The following is a 19,267-nucleotide window of genomic DNA, read 5'->3' on the forward strand; positions in this document are numbered from 1 at the left end:
TAGGTATTGTTGATGAATTACTCAAGTTTTTATTTTTTATTATTTTTATGATGAATAATTAATTATCAAGTCTTCACCACTTTTGATAGTGGGATAGGTATTGTTGATGAATTACTCAAGTTTTTATTTTTTATTATTTTTATGATGAATAATTAATTATCAAGAGTTTTCACCACTTTCGCTACTGGGACAGGCATCGTTGATGAATTATTGATGCTGTTACTTTTTACTATTTTTATGATGAATAATTACGTATGATGATAAGATAGAGGTGAAATGTTGATTTTCTTTTTAAGAAGCAATTTTTTGGTGTTTTTAATTTAAGATTGGAAGTAACTAAGAAAAAGAATACGGTATGTATTGATATGTTTGAGGGGAAATATTGATTTTCATTGAATTCATACTGGAAAAAAAATAGATTTAATGATGATGGTTCATCAAATCCCTCAATGGATGTGTAACAATCAACTTCCAATGTGGCCACGTGTTGGAAAAATCCAGTTTAATAAAATAGTTTTTTGTCATGGCGAAAAATTAAAATTTTAAAATTAGTTGGTTTGTAATATTTATAGTAATAATTTTTTTTCTAAAAATACATGTGCTTTGTGCAAGACAGATTCTAGACGTTTCCAGCATTCAATAGAATAGTGTTTTCCGCTATCCTCGTACTATAAATTGCTTCGAGTATAGGCTTAAACAATCATGAGCCAAACATAGAATCAAAAATAATTTATCACTTTTAGTAGGAATGTAATTGTCTTTGCAATAAAAACCGGTAAAATTGTTATTCCTATAAAGATATAATTTATTATTAGATGTCGAAACCATTTTCAAATCGAGTTTTGAAAAATGGGAAACGATTTTAAAAAACGAAAACGAGAGTCGCCACCAATCTTTTTAGGTGTGATTGGATCACCTTTAAAACATTTTGTTTTAAAATCATTACTTTTGGTCCACGAAATAAAAGAACGGGTTCGGGAGTCGGTTACGTACGAGGAAGGATTAGCACCCTCGTAACGCCCAAAAATTGGTACCTAATTGATTATCAAATGTCTTTAATGTCGAAAGAAAAAAAATTAAGATGTAGTCCTCTTTAAAATATTTTAACTTTGAAAATTGGGATTCACTAGCGTCAAAGTATTGACATTAAGTTATCGTTTTTTGAAATTCCTATCTCAAACAAACAAAACGCTATATCCAATAAGTTAGGACATATTGCTTTGAAATTCCAAGATAGTGGCTTGCATTTAGAAAACCTCTAAAAAACTTAGAAGGGTACTTAATTATTCGAATTCAACGAGAAAAATGGCAACCCAATAAGTTAGAGATCGCTTTCTCGAAATTTCCAAACACCAAGTATTGCCTTATCTGCAAAAATCTTATTTCGAGGTAACAAATAAATGAATAAAACGAATAAAAGATAATAACAAATAAGCTAGGAAATATTCGAGATTAATAAAAACTAGTAATAAATAAACAATCATTATGTAAGGCTAAAGAATGATAGTATAGTGAAGATAATAATAATATTAATAGTAATAATACAAATAAAAATTTTGGAATGATGTGTGAAATTATATATCGTATGTGAATATATAGATAAGTAAACAATATATATAGTGAGTGAAAAGTAAAAGGTAAAGCAAGTGTATTTAAAGAGTAATGGGTAAAAATATAATAATAGTAATAAATATAATAGTAATAAATAGAAAATAATAGTATATTAATAATAATAGTATATGTTGATATCAATAATGATATATATAAAAAAGGAAATAATAAAATGGTAAAAAAATATGTTAATAAAAATAACAGTAGTAGTAATAAAAATAAAAATAAAAATAAAAATAATAATAATAATGATATTAATAATAGTAATAAAACAGAGAAAAGAAAAAATATATATATATATAATGATGAAAAGTAATGATAATAATTATTATAATAGTAATGATATAAAATTAATGATGTAATAAGCAAATGAGTATAAAAAGAAAATATAATCATAGTAATAATAGTTGTAGTAATAATAATAGTAAGAAAAATAGTGATAATATAACAATAATAGTAATATAACAAAATAATAATAATAGTCACGGAGATGATAATAATAATAATAATAATAATAATAATAATAATAATATAAATAAAAATATAAACAACAAAAAATAGCAATAGCAATAATAGTAATGAAATGAAGGTAATAATAATAATAGTAAATAATATGCAAGAAAATAAAATACAATTATAATACCATAATGTTAAATAATAAAATAAATTACAAAAGAAAAGGATGAGAAAGGGGCTAATTTGAACTCTAGATAGAAATTTGGTAAAATAATAAAGTAAAAAGAAATGGGACCGAAATGCTAATATACATAAATATCAAAGCCAAATTAAAAAGAAAAGATATAAATGAGGCATGATTGAGTGTTTGCACAAATGGGAAGGACCTAATGCACAATTTTCCCATTTTCAATTAAAGGCACATATTAGGCACATTAAGCGAGTTAAAGTGCAGGCCTTCACAATCCCCTCTCCTTTTCTTTTCTTCTTCTTTTTATTTCTTGTTCTTGAAGCTTAAAAGCAAAATCAAAAATGAAAAAAAAGGAAATAAAAGAAATCAAAAATTAAAAAAACGTAACCTTTTCTCTCTTTTTTTTGCTCTTTTTTTTGAAATATATCTGTAATACAATGCTTTTTTTTTGTGTTCCAAAAAAAAACCACCTCCTTATATTGAGATTGTGGCTTTTTATAACCTTTTACAACTTGTTCTTCTTTTTTTTTTTTAATTTATTTGCCTTTTCCATTGTAGGCAAGTGGAGCAAAATGGGGGTGGGTGGCTAATTATGGTGGTGGAGTAGGTGGGATTAGGGTTTTCTTTTTCTGATTTTTTTTTTTGGGTTGGGTTAGTGTTTTGGGCTAAGTTTTGGGCTAAGGCTTTTTTGGGTTTGTATTGGGTTTTAATTGGGTAGTTGAGTTATGTTTATTTGGGTTTGGTTTTATTGGGCCCCGGGCAAAATTTGGGCCATCTGTTGCCCCTCTTTGCTTGTTGTTGTGTAACAAGAACAGAGCAAAGACTATAAAGGACCAATTTTGCCGGGCTCGCCGAGTCTTGAGTTCTTGATCTGCTTCTTCGATCTGTTCCCTATAAACACAGGGATGCCAAATCTGCTGTCTTCAACTTGTTCCTTATAAACACAGGGATGCCATGCTGAAATCTTCGATCTGCTTCACTGTAAGCACAGGAATGTCAGATTTATTTCTTCGATTTGTTCCCTGACAATACAGAGATGCCAAATCATCTTAGATTTGCTTTAACGTAAGCACGTGAAAGCCAAATCAACTATGATTCGATTTGCTCCTTGTAAGCATAAGGATGCCAAACTATCTTGGATCCGCTTCAGCATAAACATCCGAAGGTGAGATCTGCTATGTGTCTGCTCTCCATCAAAGTGAATATGCCAAACTTCGATTCGTTCTCTGACAATACAGAGACGACAAATCATCTTAGATTTGCTTCATCATAATCACGTGAAAGCCAAATCAGCTATGTCTTCGATTTGTTCCTTGTAAACACAAGGATGCCAAACCATCTTGGATCTGCTTCAGTGAAATCGTCTGAAGGCGAGATCTGCTATGTGTCTGCTCTCCATCAAAGTGAAGATGCCAAACTTTGATTCGTTCTCTGACAATACAGAGACGACAAATCATCTTAGATTTGCTTCATCGTAATCACGTGAAAGCCAAATCAGCTATGTCTTCGATTTGTTCCTTGTAAACACAAGGATGCCAAACCATCTTGGATCGCTTGGTGAAATCATCGAAGGTGAGATCGCTATGTGTCTGCTCTCCATCAAAGTGAAGATGCCAAACTTCGATTCGTTCTCCGACGATACAAAGACGACAAATCATCTTAGATTTGCTTCATCTTAATCACGTGAAAGCCAAATCAGCTATGTCTTCGATTTGCTCCTTGTAAACACAAGGATGCCAAACCATCTTGGATCCGCTTCAGCATAAACATCTGAAGGCGAGATCTGCTATGTGTGGCCTATTACCCTACTGCTTAAGGGATTAAGGCGCGTCATCCTGTAGAATGATTATGCCTGATAATTAGGATGCCATGATCGAAATGAGTCGGATGTTCCTAATTAAACATGTTATGATGCAAAATTTTACGAATATGACCCCAATCCTAGACGTCACCACTCATTCCTTCATTTATCTTTTCAAAGCATTATTCTTGCTCAACCTGTAGGCCTGTACCCTTCCTCCAATGCTACGATCCACTGAGGATGTCTGTAAAACAATCTTTTCTTAAAATTGAATCATTGATTTTGTTCATTTTCCTTTTAGACTGGATGAAAGAAATTCCTCGAGTTCCTTCATCCTTTACTTACGTGAATTTCTCGAACAATTGTCCTGTTTTAGTTTCTTGTATTGTCTAGAAATTTGAGTAATAATAAAACTTCGTTTGTAAACATATTTAGTTTATCTATCATTATTTCAATGCAACATGGAAGATGAATAAATCTTTAAGAATAATTGGATTTTAATGAATTAAGAAGAAAGAATACAAAGGAAATTAATCCGAAGGCCTATCTTTAGGAAGGAATAGAATCTAAAGAAGGAAAACAAGATAGAAGTTAGATCCTCCCGATATCACCGCTTGAGTGCCTATACACCAGCTCCATGAAGTCTTTCTTGAGTTCAAAATGTGTTTAAAAGATCCCAAGTACTCTGTTGATGCCCCAGTTTGTAGCATTCTTTGCTATTTGTAACAAGATCACTGTGTACTCTTTAAAATTTGGGCTGCCCTTACAGGTTTTGAACTCAAAAACCTTTTGGTCACAAGGTGCCTTTTGCGGGTTTTCACCTTGGCCTCTCCGTTTTTGATTTTTTTTCAAGGCGCCCTTTGCGAGTTTTCACCTTAGATTCTCTTTTTCTTTAGACAAAGTATTTTTTAACTAAGTCCAAGTTCACTAGATTAGGTAAACTTTTCCCATCCAGTTCTGCTAAGATCAATGCACCACCGGAGAAAGCTTTCTTCATGACATACGGCCCTTCCCAATTCGGCATCCATTTTCCTCTAAAATCCTTTTGAATAGGAAAGATCTTTTTCAGTACAAGGTCTCCCTCATGGAATTCTCTTGGTCCAATTTTCTTGTCATAAGCTCGCATCATTCGCTTCTGATACATCTGACCATGTCGAATGGCTTTTAGCCTCTTTTCTTCAATCAAGTTCAACTGGTCATACCGGGATTGAACCCACTCAGCTTCATCTAACTTTACTTCTGTCAAGATTCGAAGAGAAGGTATTTCTACTTCAATAGGTAATCTGCTTCCATCCCATAGACTAACGAGAATGGAGTTGCCCAGAGAGGTTCTAACGAGATGTTTGGTAGGCTAAGAGTGCAAATGGCAACTTCTCATGCCAATCTCTATATGTTTCAGTCATCTTCCCCACTATTTTCTTAATATTCTTGTTGGCGGCCTCCACTACCCCATTCATTTTTGGACGATAAGGGGAAGAATTGTGATGCTTGATCTTGAACTGGTCGCAAACCTCTGCTATCGTTTTGTTGTTTAGGTTCAATGCATTTTCGGATATGATCTTCTCAGGCATTCCATACCGACAAATGATCTCCTTCTTCAAGAATCGACTCACAGCTGACTTAGTAACATTCGCATAAGAAGCAGCCTCTACCCATTTTGTGAAGTAGTCAATTACTACAAAGATAAACCGATGTCCATTCGAAGCTCTCGGTGATATTGGTCCAATAACATCCATGCCCCACATGAAAAAGGGCCATGGAGAAGTCATAACATGCAAAGGTGAAGGTGGTACATGAATTTTATCCCCATAAATCTGGCACTTATGGCATTTCTTGGTGTAACTGATGCAATCCCCTTCCATAGTGGCCCAATAATAGCCAAACCTCATAATTTGCCTTGCCATCATGAACCTATTTGCATGCGTCCCGCATACATCTTCGTGAACTTCTTCTAGAATTAACTTAGCTTCCACAACATCGACACATCTCAAAAGTACTTGGTCTTTTCGTTTTTTGTACAGGATATCTCCGTCTAAAACATAGTCGCAAGCTAACCTCCTCAAGGTTCGTTTGTCATTTTCACTGGCCTATTCAGGGTATTTACGATCTCTCACGTATCGCAATATATCTTGATACCAGGGGTTATTGTCATTTCCCTCCCTCTCAATGTTACAACAATGAGCTGGAGCCTCGTAAACACTCATTTGAATTGGCTTCATTTCTTCTTCTTTATTTGCCTTGATCATTGAGGCCAAGGTTGCTAAAGCATCATCATCGATTTTTGTCTCGTGGGAGATAATTGAAGGTAATGCTATCAAATTCCTCAAGTAACCCCAAAACTACCTTTCGATAACTAATCAATTTAGGGTCCCTTGTCTCCCATTCACCTCTAAGCTGATAAACAACCAACACCAAATCCCCATATACTTCTAGAGTTTTTATACCTCGCTCTATAGCTGCTTGTAGTCCCATGATGCATGCTTCATATTTAGCCATATTGTTTGTGCAATCAAAGTCCAACTTGTACATAAAAGGATAATGATCGCCATTCGGAGATACCAAGACTGTCCCAATTCCATTTCATCGCATTAGAAGCCCCATCAAAATTGAGCCTCCAAGAAGAATTTTCAGTCATTACTATACACATCAACTCTTCATTTGGAAAATCGAAGTTTAGTGGCTCATAATCCTCTAGAGCCCTACTAGCCAAGAAGTCCGCTACCGCACTTCCTTTTATAGCCTTCTGACTTATGTAGATTATATCAAATTCTGAAAGCAAGATTTGCCATCTCGCCATTCTTCCATTCAGAGCCGTTGACTCTATCATGTATTTCAACGGATCAAGTTTTGAGATGAGCCAAGTGGTATGGTATAGCATGTATTGTCTTAATCTCCGAGTTGTCCAAATCAGCGCACAACACAACTTTTCGATTGGCGAATATCTCATCTCATAGTCAGTAAACTTCTTACTGAGATAATAAATTGCCTTCTCCTTTTTCCCTGACTCATCATGCTGGCCAAGCGCACATCCCATAGAATTACTGAACACTGATAAGTACAGTATTAATGGTTTATCTGGGCTGGGCGAAGACAATACCGGAGTATTCAACAAATACTGCTTGACCTTTTCAAAAGCACTCTGGCATTCCCCATCCCAAATACCTTGATTGTGCTTTCTGAGGAGGTGAAAGATAGGATCACATTTCTCGGTTAGTTGTGAAATGAACCGAGCAATGTAATTCAACCTTCCTAGGAATCTTTGAACTTCTTTTTGAGTATGTGGTGGAGGTAATTCTCGTATGGCTTTGACCTTGTCTGAGTCGACTTCAATTCCTTTTTCACTGACTACGAAGCCTAACAACTTTCCGGATCTGGCTCCAAAGGTACACTTTGCTGGATTGAGCTTTAACTGAAATTTTCTCAACCTTACAAACAATCTTCTCAAGACCTCAATATGATCTTTTTCCGTACGGGACTTGGCAATCATATCATCGACGTATACCTCAATATCCTTATGCATCATGTCGTGGAACAAGTTCACCATGGCCCTTTGGTACGTTACCCTTGTATTTTTTAGTCCAAATGGCATTACTTTATAGCAAAAGGTGCCCCACAAGGTTATAAAGGTGGTTTTATCCATGTCCTCTGGATGCATCTTTATCTGGTCGTATCCTGAGAAACCATCCATAAAGGAGAACAATGAATATCCCGCTGTGTTATCTACTAAAGTGTCAATGTGGGGTAAAGGAAAATTATCTTTTGGGCTTGCTTTGTTCAAATCTCTGTAATCAACACACATTCGTACTTTTCCATCCTTTTTGGGGACTGGCACAATGTTAGCTACCCATTCGGAGTACTTCACTTCTTGCAAGAATCCTACATTAAACTGTTTCTTGACTTCATCCTTTATCTTCAAAACGATATCTGGCCTTATTCTTCGCAACTTCTGTTGGACTGGCTTACAATCTTATTTTATCGGAAGACGATGTACCACAATGTCAGTACTCAATCCAGGCATATCTTGATATGACCAGCAAAGATATCCTTGAACTCTCAAGCAACTCAATCGGACTATGCCTTGTGTCCACGCCAATTAGGGTTCCGATTTTCAACTCCTTCCCTTCCTCTAGAACTATATTCTCTATTGCCTCTTTCTCATGTGGCATGATTTGTTTCTCCTCCTACTTAACCATTCTTAACAGATCGAGAGATACGTCACAATCTGAACATCTTCAAAATCCTCGAGGTTCCTCTAAACACATGTCTTGCTCGCCAGAGAAATTTAGAGCTGTAGTATCAGCGCTCATATCATTGATATCTAGGGACACTGTGGGGTATGAAAGAATGTACAAAGAATGAATGAATCAAAGAATGATTGTTTATGTGCTATGAATAAAATAATAAGAATTGCTAGAATTTGAAGGAATATTGGTCGATAAAAATAGAATGATACTCGTTTAAATTGATAAAAAAAGTTATGTTTTATTTAAATAATTATAGATGAACATAAGCCTATTTCACGAATATAATCTTACTACTCCTAGGCCCTAGAGTAACAGACATGTTTTGAGAATTACTCTGAAAAACTCCTAAAGACTACAGGAAGGTCTTCCACAGTCCAATTATTCAGAGAGCTTCCCGGTTTGTAAGGGCGAATGCCCTGGAGGCTTCCTTGCTCCAATCCTTCATCGTGTACAGCATTAACTTGATGACTTTCCTTTATCAGCAATCCTCTTGATTTGAACGATTTGGATATAGGTGGGAATATCATCGGTCTCCACTCCACTTCTCTTCCATTCAAACGCGCCTTTCTTCTCGCTTGGCGCTTCTCTATTTCCTGCCTCTTGTGCTTGTAGCCTGGCTTGAAGCCTAAGCCAAAGTGGTCCTTCTTCTCAATCAGTTTTAGGATTTGAACCTCTCCTTGCAACTGTCTTCCTAGCCCTTTTCCCGGCAATGCTCCTTTCCCCATCATCATTTGTAGGCCATCCTCGTGGCTCCAGACATTTTGGGTACCGGCACTTTGCTTCCCTCTAAAATAAAGGTAGCATTGATGACCTCTAAAGAGTGGAAAGAACATTCAATAGCATCTTCATTTGCCTCAACATAAGGGGTCTTGCTGGTAACTGCCGCTATGATGTCCTCTTCCGCATTGATGGTTATTAAGCGATCATCTGTCACTAACTTTAATTTTTGGTTCAATGAAGAGGGCACCGCTCCTGCCGAGTGTATCCATGGTCTCCCCAATAAACAATTGTAGGAGGGCTTGATATCTATTACTAGAAAATCAACTTCATACGTATTCGGCCCAATCTCCAAAGGGATGTCAATTCGTCCCATTACTTTTCTTTCAGTTCCATCAAAGGCTCTTACCACATTATTACACGTTTTCATATGCGAACTGTCAATGGGTAATCTGTTCAGGGTAGATAGTGGCAGGACGTTCAAAGCAGACCCATTATCCATGAGTACACTTGGAAGTGTGTATCCTTTGCACCGAGTAGTGATGTGTAGGGCTTTGGTTGACCCTATGCCCCCAGGTGGAATTTCATCATCATTAAAATAAATGAAATTGTCAGCACTAATGTTGTTTACTAACCGGTCTAGCTTATTAACGGATATGTCATGGGTAACATATGTTTCGTTAAGCACCTTTAACAACGCATCTCGATACACCTCAGAATTCAAAAGTAGGGCTAACACGGATATACGTGCCGGCTGCTTGTGCAACTGCTTGACCACGCTATACTCATTATGTTTCAGGAATTTTAGAAACTCCTTAGCCTCTTCCTCTTTTACTGACTCATTGATGAGTACTTCAGTCTCCTTCTCCCTTTCAGTCTCGACATCTTTTGTCTTTGCGGGCTCTACTATGATATTCCCCCCGTCATAACGTTTCCCACTTCGTGTATGAGAACCTTCATTTTGCGTGCCCCTGGATGCGCTAGCTATACTCTCCCCCTCAGGTATTGTTATATTGCAGTCATAGCTCCATGGCACCCTCCTGTCATCCTTATAAGGGAAATGATTGGGTTTACAGATGACTATTTTGGGCCTAGTTTGCGACCCCTCCTCATTATTCCCTGGCAAGGAAATAATAATTCTCGGTTGGTTGGTTCTTTGTCGTTCATTCTCCAGCACATATATTTGTCTTTCATAAGAACTACCTTCAGAAACCTGTAACTCTTTGTTAACTATAAGGCCTTGTACCATGACCTTGAACTGTTCACAATTTTGGATCATATGACCCACTTCCCCATGGAACTCACAATGGTTATCTATTCCTTCTCTTCCTTTTCTAGAGGTCAGTATACCTCTCTTCACCATCTCCTCCCATATTACCTTCATAGGTGTCTTCACCTCAGTAATGTTTCCCTTGATTTTTCCTTTCTTTGTTTCATCAATGGCATTCACTCCTTGATTACCATGATCTGGTAACGGATTTTCAGCATTAGGGGTACTGTCGAGTTTCACAACTCCCATCTTGATAAGCCTCTCCACTGCCTTCTTAAATCCTGTGCAGTTTTCGATTGAATGCCCCGGTATTCCCGCATGATATTCGCACTAAGCATTTGCATCATACCATCTGGGGTACGGTGGCTGTAGTGGTTCAAGTGAAATGGAGCAATGGCATGTGCATCATACAAGCTTTGATAAAGCTCACGATACGTCACAGGGATAGGCGTAAATTGCATTCTTTCCGAATTCTATCTTATGCCCGATTCATGTCTTTGGGTATTTTGTTGTTCGACTATAGCTGCTTTGGGTTGACCAACTGTGATTGCCCTCGAGTTGAGACTATTCACCTCATTTTCATTTCTTCTTGGGGCCGATCTTTTAGCCACTTCCCCTCGATTTTACCGCCTCTCACGGCATTCTCAATCATCTCACCCGCCATAACTATATCCACGAAACTTTTTGTGGTACTTCCAATCATATGTGTGATGAATGGCGCCTTCAAAGTATTAATAAATAACATGGTGGTTTCCTTTTCTAACAATGGTGGTTGTACTTGCATTGCCACCTCCCTCCATCGTTGTGCATATTGCCTAAAACTTTCATTAGGTTTTTTCTCCATGTTTTGAAGTGTGATCCTATCTGGCGTCATATCAGTCACATGGTTATACTGTTGCATGAAAGCCTGTGCAAGATCTCTCCATGAACTAATTCTTGCACGGCTCAACTGATTGTACCACCTAGCCCCCGCTCCCACTAAACTGTCTTGAAAACAATGGATCAATAGTTGATCGTTGTTCATATAACCAGGCATTCTTCTACAAAACATTGTTATGTGTGCCTCTGGGCAAGTAGTCCCATTGTACTTTTCAAACTCTGGCATCTTAAATTTATGAGGAAGCACCAAATCTGGAACCAAACTTAAGTCTTTGGCATCAATCCCATGATGATTGCCAGCACCTTCTAAAACCCTAAACTTCTCCGCTAATCATCTGCAACGATCTTCCAACTGTTTTGAGGATTCAGTGGTCATTCTTTCCTTCTCCATTAAATCCAGATCAGGAGTAATAGGGTTGGTTGAGCTATCACCCAAATTATTTCCCAACCCAGATGGGAAATTTATGGGGATTCTAGCATCCACTGGCCCATATTGAGGCCTTACTGTGACAGATGGCCTTCTAGGAGGTGTTTGGTTTGCGAGGGGCACATGAGGCGGAGTAAAACCGGAGGAGGACCCTCATTATCCTCTTGATGATCGCCATGGGAGCTTTTCCTTTATCGGTGGCTCTTAGCGGTGAGTCATTTCAACCATCATGTTTCTCTAAGCCTCTAGCATCTGCTTCTTCATTTCATTCTGTATTTTGGCCAACTGCTCTTGCATTTGATCTTGCATATCTTTTTGTAATTGCTCAAACCTTTAATCCATGTTCTTAGTTTTAGTATGAGTGTCGTAAGGATGTGTGATTTCCAGATTTTCTTTTCTACCTCTCTCTTTTCTACCTCTCTGGAAAGTAAACTTTAACTAATCAGGGTCTTTCTATAACTTTGAATGCAAATGATATGATGAAATGTTATGAGAAGCAAATGTATGAATGCAAAAAGAATATTGATTCTGGTTCAACTTCATTTAGAAAATTTTATTTAGAAAAAGAATATATTTACATATAAGAGGATTACAAATATGATTTTGCCCTAAGGCCCAAAGCTTTAACTCCATCTAATAAAAGGGTTAACTTTCGTCCTACATCCGACGATGATGAATACATCAGACTCAATACATCAGCTCGAATTGCCAAGTCTTGCACATACTCAGCAACCTCTCGAATCTGAGCTATGGCTTCACCAATGACATGATCCCTTTTTCTGACCTGTTCTATAGCCTGATATAGCTCTCCCCTCAGATAATCCTCTTGCGCCTTGAGCTGCTTAACCCGGAGTTCACCGTCATGCAATGCCACTTCCAAATCTTCAACCTTGCTTCTTAGTTCCTTTAACTCGACCGTAGAATTATGGTTTTGGTGCCAACGCAGGGATTTTCCAAGTTCCATTACCTTGGTCCTCAATCCTTTATTTTCTTCCTCTAATGCCAAATTCTGCCCCCGCATTTCTTGGAATTTCCTCTTCTAGTACTCGGCTCTATCCTTTTCTTCTTGAACCTCCTCCTTCTGCCACTGATTCGAAGATCCTCCTACTCTCGCCCTCCTCAAGGCTACTTGTGCCCTTTTGTAATGCTCCCTTAGATCATCTCGATCTTCCTCAATCTTCTTTTTTTCTTTCCTCTCTTTCTCGACTTCCATCTTTTGAACATCAACGTCCAAACTCAAGTACATCTTTTCTTCTTCGAGCTTTGCTATCCTCCTCTCGAACTCCAAGCTTTGTCTCTCGAACTCTTGTTTCATAATTTCTAACTTTGAGGGCCTTACTTGCAAATATTCCTCCATTGGTCGAGCTCCTTCCATACTTGGGTTAGGGATATTATCATTAACTCATCTACCTCTCCATTCTATGTATTCCGGTGTCGTAGCGAGGCTAATAGCTTTTCCTCTCAATCGACAAGTCTTCTTCCAAGCACTAGAAACTTCACTAACCCTCCTCTTGTAATCGGCTCCTCTATATACAAACTCACTTTGAGCCAACCCCTGAGTCACTGGTATGAACTATCTCAATCCATCTTTGCCTCAAGACGAGCAAAGGGGCATAGCCAATGGCACCCCAAATCCCCAATAAGGGTACCCAATCAAAACTACCGCATCAGTAAAGAACCTCACCAGGCATCATCCACGGAGCCCTCCACTCGACATCTTTCGACTGAAGGTTCTGAAGTAAAGCTATCCAATTCTCTTCTGGAACATCAACTCTCCTGGTTGAAGCTATTATATCTTTCAACGGTGAATAATCCTCAAAGTAAACCCGACAAACCACCCTATCTATCAATCGAAAATGACTGTAGAACCAAGCCAAAAGCAACTGAGCACACCCTATAAACCTGCCAGCACCAACCCTCCTACATGCACCTAAAGACCTAAGTGTTTCTACCAAAATTGCAGGGACAGAAGTGACCTTTTTACTGAGTCGATGAAAAAGATCCGTGGTTGCCTCATCCACATATCCCAAAGCCTTAGGGAAGACCATCAATCCATATAAACTTAGAGCAAAAACATCTATCTTCTTTGTCTCATCAGGGTGTGTCAGAATCAAATCTTTCAAAGCATTCCACGAAATGCACTTGCACTCACCCTTTTCTTTAATTCGGGCCGTGGCCCACTGCTCGCTCATCCCCGTAATAATCATCAATTTCTTCCAAAAAGTAGGGACACAAGGAGCTCAGGAATAGATCCTATCATTCTGAAACCGGGGACAACGAAGTAAAGCAGTGTACTCGTCACAGAGGTACCATGTCTACTTCCCAAAAGTGAAGCAATCAGACGTGGGTTCCAAAACAGAGCAAGGGCTCTGAATAAATGCTCGTCTATCTGAACATCAAGCAAGCAAGGTAAGTCTCCATAGTTACCGTAGAATAATTTCTTAGTCTCTTTGCCCCACTGATCCCAAATTTCCTTAAGCTCTTGGAGATTATTCTGTGTGACACTTATACAAGTATAATCTGGCAGCTCCGACACATATCCTATAGCTATACTGTCTCCCTTTTCTAGTTGAGTTTGCTCGGACCATCTGTGGACGTTAACGTTGCCTTCCACTTTATCAAGAAGTCTGTTCTCCATAATAAAACTTCCTAACTTAGAAACTGACCATGAACCGATATCTTTGTAAATGCAAAATGACATACAAGCAAAAGAAAAGAGATAGTCAGTATCACATGATATCAATAGATTTCAACGATAACTTACAAGGGTAATGTCTAAGTTGGTCCTTTGACATGGGGTTGGTTCTAAAGTTTGAGGTACCCGAACCAGCAGATTCCTTGATCCTCACCCATTATAGGCTTATTTGAATCGAGTTCAGTTGAGGGAAATACATTTCCCTATGGCTACACGGAGATGAAAATCTCACGAAACCATAGGTACAGATGTATCCCGAAAGTGATCCACTATCCTGCACGGAGGCGAAAACCTCACGAAGGCGTAGCTTCTCACTCTCACTTAAGGGTGTGACCACAACGGTCATGCAAAATGCAATGCGATCAAAATATAGCATGTAATAATACAAACACATGTAATGCAAAGAGGATTAAATTTTAAAATTTTTAATTTCCGACATTAAGACGAGAGATAATCAATTACATGGCCTGACTCTCTTATTACGTCCCCAGTGAAGTTGCCAAGCTGTCGAAATCATTTTCAAATCGAGTTTTGGAAAATGGGAATCGATTTTAAAAAACGAAAATGGAAGTCGCCACCAATCTTTTTAGGTGTGATTGGATCACTTTTAAAACATTTTGTTTTAAAATCATTAGTTTTGGTCCACGAAATAAAAGAACGGGTTCGGGAGTCGGTTACGTAAGAGGAAGGATTAGCACCCTCGTAACGCCCAAAAATTGGTACCTGATTGATTATCAAATGTCTTTAATGTCGAAAGAAAAAAAAATTTTAAGATGTAGTCCTCTTTAAAATATTTTAACTTTGAAAATTGGGACTCACTAGCGTCAAAGTATTGACATTAAGTTATCCTTTTTTTGAAATTCCTATCTAAAACAAACAAAATGCTATATCCAATAAGTTAGGACATATTGCTTTGAAATTCCAAGATAGTGGCTTGCATTTAGAAAACCTCTAAGAAAACTTAGAAGGGTACTTAATTATTCGAATTCAACGAGAAAAATGGCAACCCAATAAGTTAGGGATTCTTTTATATTTTGTGGTTATGGATTTTTTTAAGTATTTATGCGTATAAAGAAGTTTTATGATAATGTCTTTAGTCATGAAAATAAATTTGAGTTTACATGAAATATGTAAGCAAAGCCGATTATTTTTTATATTTGTGTGCGTATATATATTATATGCATATCAATGATTCTAAGGATTAATGCATGATTATAGTTTGTGTGAATAGTTGTCTATAATCATTATTCAATAAGATATCTTTTATAGTTTAATTGGTGAAATTAAGTTTTAATGGATATCATTGAAGTTATGGTTATATATACAATTTTTGGGTGCTTTGGTGCAAATTCATGTCAACTATATACATATTTAAATATTTTGGTTTTAAATTTGGTTATATAATTTTAGGTTTTGGCATCTTATGGTTCCAAATATTTGGTTAAATTATGATGATATGGTTTATTGTATGAATTGTGTGATATACCAACTATTATGATTTTGTTTTTGAGATTTATTGGATTGAAAATATTTTTCAAGTATTTATGTGAATATATGTTTAATCATAAATACAACTTTGGATTTACATTGTAAATTCAGCATAAGTTTTCTATTTGATTATGAATACATGTACATGCGTGAATTGTTTTGGTGTTTTTATCCATACCAAAATTATGAATACATGTGCTTGTTAATTATTTGGCTTTGAACCACTACATTATTTCTATTTGGTTTTGATATATGATTTTGGAACAAAAAAAAAGGAAATAGTAAAAAAAAATTAAGGTTTTCTATTTTTTTATTGCATTATTAAGATAATCTTATTTTGGGTTATTACAGAGTCTATAAAGCAATAAAAAATTAGTTTTGACATTTGACTGTTGGGGAAATTTAAATTTGAATATTGGTATGTTTAATTGAAGCAAAAAGTCACCAAAGTGATGTTTTTGTATAAATTATTTTGTTTTAAAATATAAAAGTTTGTGTGCATGTAACTTAAGTTATGTTAATATTGATTGGCCGAGGTGAAGGTTAATAAAATTACATGTGCAACTATGGTGATAAACATGTGACGGTTATTCGGTTTTACATGTGAGTAATAAATTGGCCCAAAGGAAGATTTATTATTCGACATGCTCTTATTGTCAATGTTTGATTACTACACCAAGATATCACTTACAAATTAATATTTTGTCCAAAGATGAAATATTAACGGAGTGTCCGATATCTTAAGATGAGGTTTACCTTTATTCAAATTATTTTGGTTTAAATTTGAAGTCTTATGTGAAGTTGTTTATGGTTTATGATTTATTCAACTATTATTATATTTGCCAACATCATTGTATGTTGTTTTGGGATAAATATATATATATATATATATATATATATATATATAAATATTTATTATTATCTTTTAATTTGATTGAAAGATGAAATTAAGGTAAATATTTTGAAACAAATAAATTCAGATTTTGCTTTTAATTAAGGATGTCTAATATTTTAAATAAGTTAGTTGAAACAAAATGCCACCAAAGTGACCTCTTTTGTGTAGATTAGTTTATTTGAAATATTAAGATGATTATATGTTTTGTGATTCATGTGTTTATTAATTTACCCAAAGGTAAGTTAATATTTGGCAAAATTACAACGACATCTGTGGTGATAAATGTGTGACAATTGTAGCGACGTAAAATTTTTTGCTTTCGGTCGCTAATTAAGGTGATTATTTGAAAATTTAAACCGACTTTTGATTTTATTAGCAAAGGGAGTCGCCACCGATCCTTTTTTATAGGTGTGATCGGACACCTAATAAAATTATTTTAAAACAAAAAGAAGGCCAAATTTAGGTCTACGTGAAAGTCCAGAGAAAAATTGGGGTTTGGGAGTCAGTTACGCTCGAGGAAGGTATTAGCACCCTCGCGACGCCCAAAATTGGTATCTCATAAACATGTGTTGACTTGATTTTCAAAAATACGAGTTCAATATAATATTTAATCGTGATCCGATTGAAAAATGAGAATTTTTAGTTTTTGATTTTTTTTAGAAAGGGTGTCCCGTTTTTTAACACAAGTTTATTTAATTTCAGCCAACATAGCGATGAAATCGATGGCTTAATATTAAATCGGTACATTGCCTTATTTTTGAAATTAATTAAAACATGAGAAAAATATTCCTAAAGTGAGAAATTAAAATAGATAAAGGACGAAAAAAAAAATGATATCATTAATGAAAAATATTAACATGGAATACTAGAATATTAGAATATCAATAATAATGATATTTACAAAATAAAAACAAATCATGTACTAATAATAAAATAGGAAAATGATATATTTGGTAATAATAATATAAAATAATAATATGTACATAAAATACATATATATATATATATATATATATAAGCATATAATAAAAGTATGTAATAATAATAATAATATCTACAATAAAAAATATTAGGAAACGTACATAAAAAATATATACATAAAAATTTACAACAATAATATAAAATAATGATATGTACAAAAAATATATATATATATATATATATATATATATATATATATATATATATACATATGTACATAAAATATACACTAATATAATAATAGTTATAATAATAATAGCAATAGTAATAATTTGTAATAATAATATATACACAATATGGTATTTAAAATATATATATATATATGTATATATAATAGTATTTGAGAATATATACATAAGAAATATATAACTAATGGCATTAAAAATATATACATAATATATATAAAATACCTAAAAAAGAAGGGGAAAGAAGAGAGAAGGGAGGGGGAAAGGAAATCCTACCAAGGGGGCTGGGTCGGTCGATCGTCGTTGCCGTTGTCACGCCACCACCACTGTGGGCGGAAAAGGTAACTTTTTCTTTTTCTTAACCATATATGTATATATAAAGAAAGAAAAAAACAACACAAAAAAAAAAAAGAAAAAGATTTGAAAGAAGAGGAAAAAAGAAAAAATGCAACCTTTTTATTGATGTTTCTTTTGTGTTCAAAATTTGAAGGGATTTTTGTGTTTGTCTCTTTTTTCAATCTTTGTAAAATCCCCTCTCCTCCTTTACATGATTTTTGGATGACTTTTTATAGCCATCTTTTACATTATTTTCTATTATTTCTTTTTCTATTTTGTAGGTGATGGTGGTAGACAATGGATATCAAAAATGGGAGGAAAAATGGGGCAAGTGGGAAAGTGGTTAGGTGGCTAGGTTTTCTTGGTTTTTTTTTGGGGGGGTTAGGTTTTTCTTATTTTTTTTAGGTTAGGTTTTTTTTTGGGGGGTTATGGGCTTTTGAATTGGGTTTAATATTTGGGTTTTGTAATGGGTTTGGGTAGATGTAAATGGGTCATGGGTTAAGGGTTTTAGTGGGTTTAGAGGTTTGGTTGAGTTTGCCCGGGCAATTTGGGCTTCTACAGCTGCTCCTGTTTGCTCATTTTCGTGCAACGGGAATAGAGCAAAGACTTTCAAGGAAGACCAAATTTGCCCGGTCTTGCTAGGTCTTGACTTGCTTTGGAACTCTTCTTGTTTAGTTAGTCCCTTTTCAGTCCACCGCATCTTGTAGCTTTGGTTCACTCCACTGCATCTTATGATATACGCCTCGTAGCTTCAGTCTATTCCAATGTAACTTCAAGGATATGAAATTTATGGCTTTGATCTACTTCAACGTAACTTCGAAAGGTGAGATCTACAACTTCAATCTGCTCTTCTATCGCTTGGTGAGATAAGGTTTGTGGTCTTTTCTTCTGCGACTTCGTAAAGGCAAGATCGATGCCTCGATCAACTCCATCGCAACTTTAAGGAGATGAATCTAACGTCTTCAATTAGCTTCAATCTTTATTCTCTACTCGGCATGTGCTCCTCGAGCTCAACTCATTTTCGCAATATGAATTGACTCTCTAAAATAGACATTAAAAACAGAAATTGAAAATAGCTCAGCGCGTGAGCCA

Source organism: Gossypium arboreum, chromosome 5 (assembly GCF_025698485.1).
Source record: "Gossypium arboreum isolate Shixiya-1 chromosome 5, ASM2569848v2, whole genome shotgun sequence".
NCBI classification, from domain to species: domain Eukaryota; kingdom Viridiplantae; phylum Streptophyta; class Magnoliopsida; order Malvales; family Malvaceae; genus Gossypium; species Gossypium arboreum.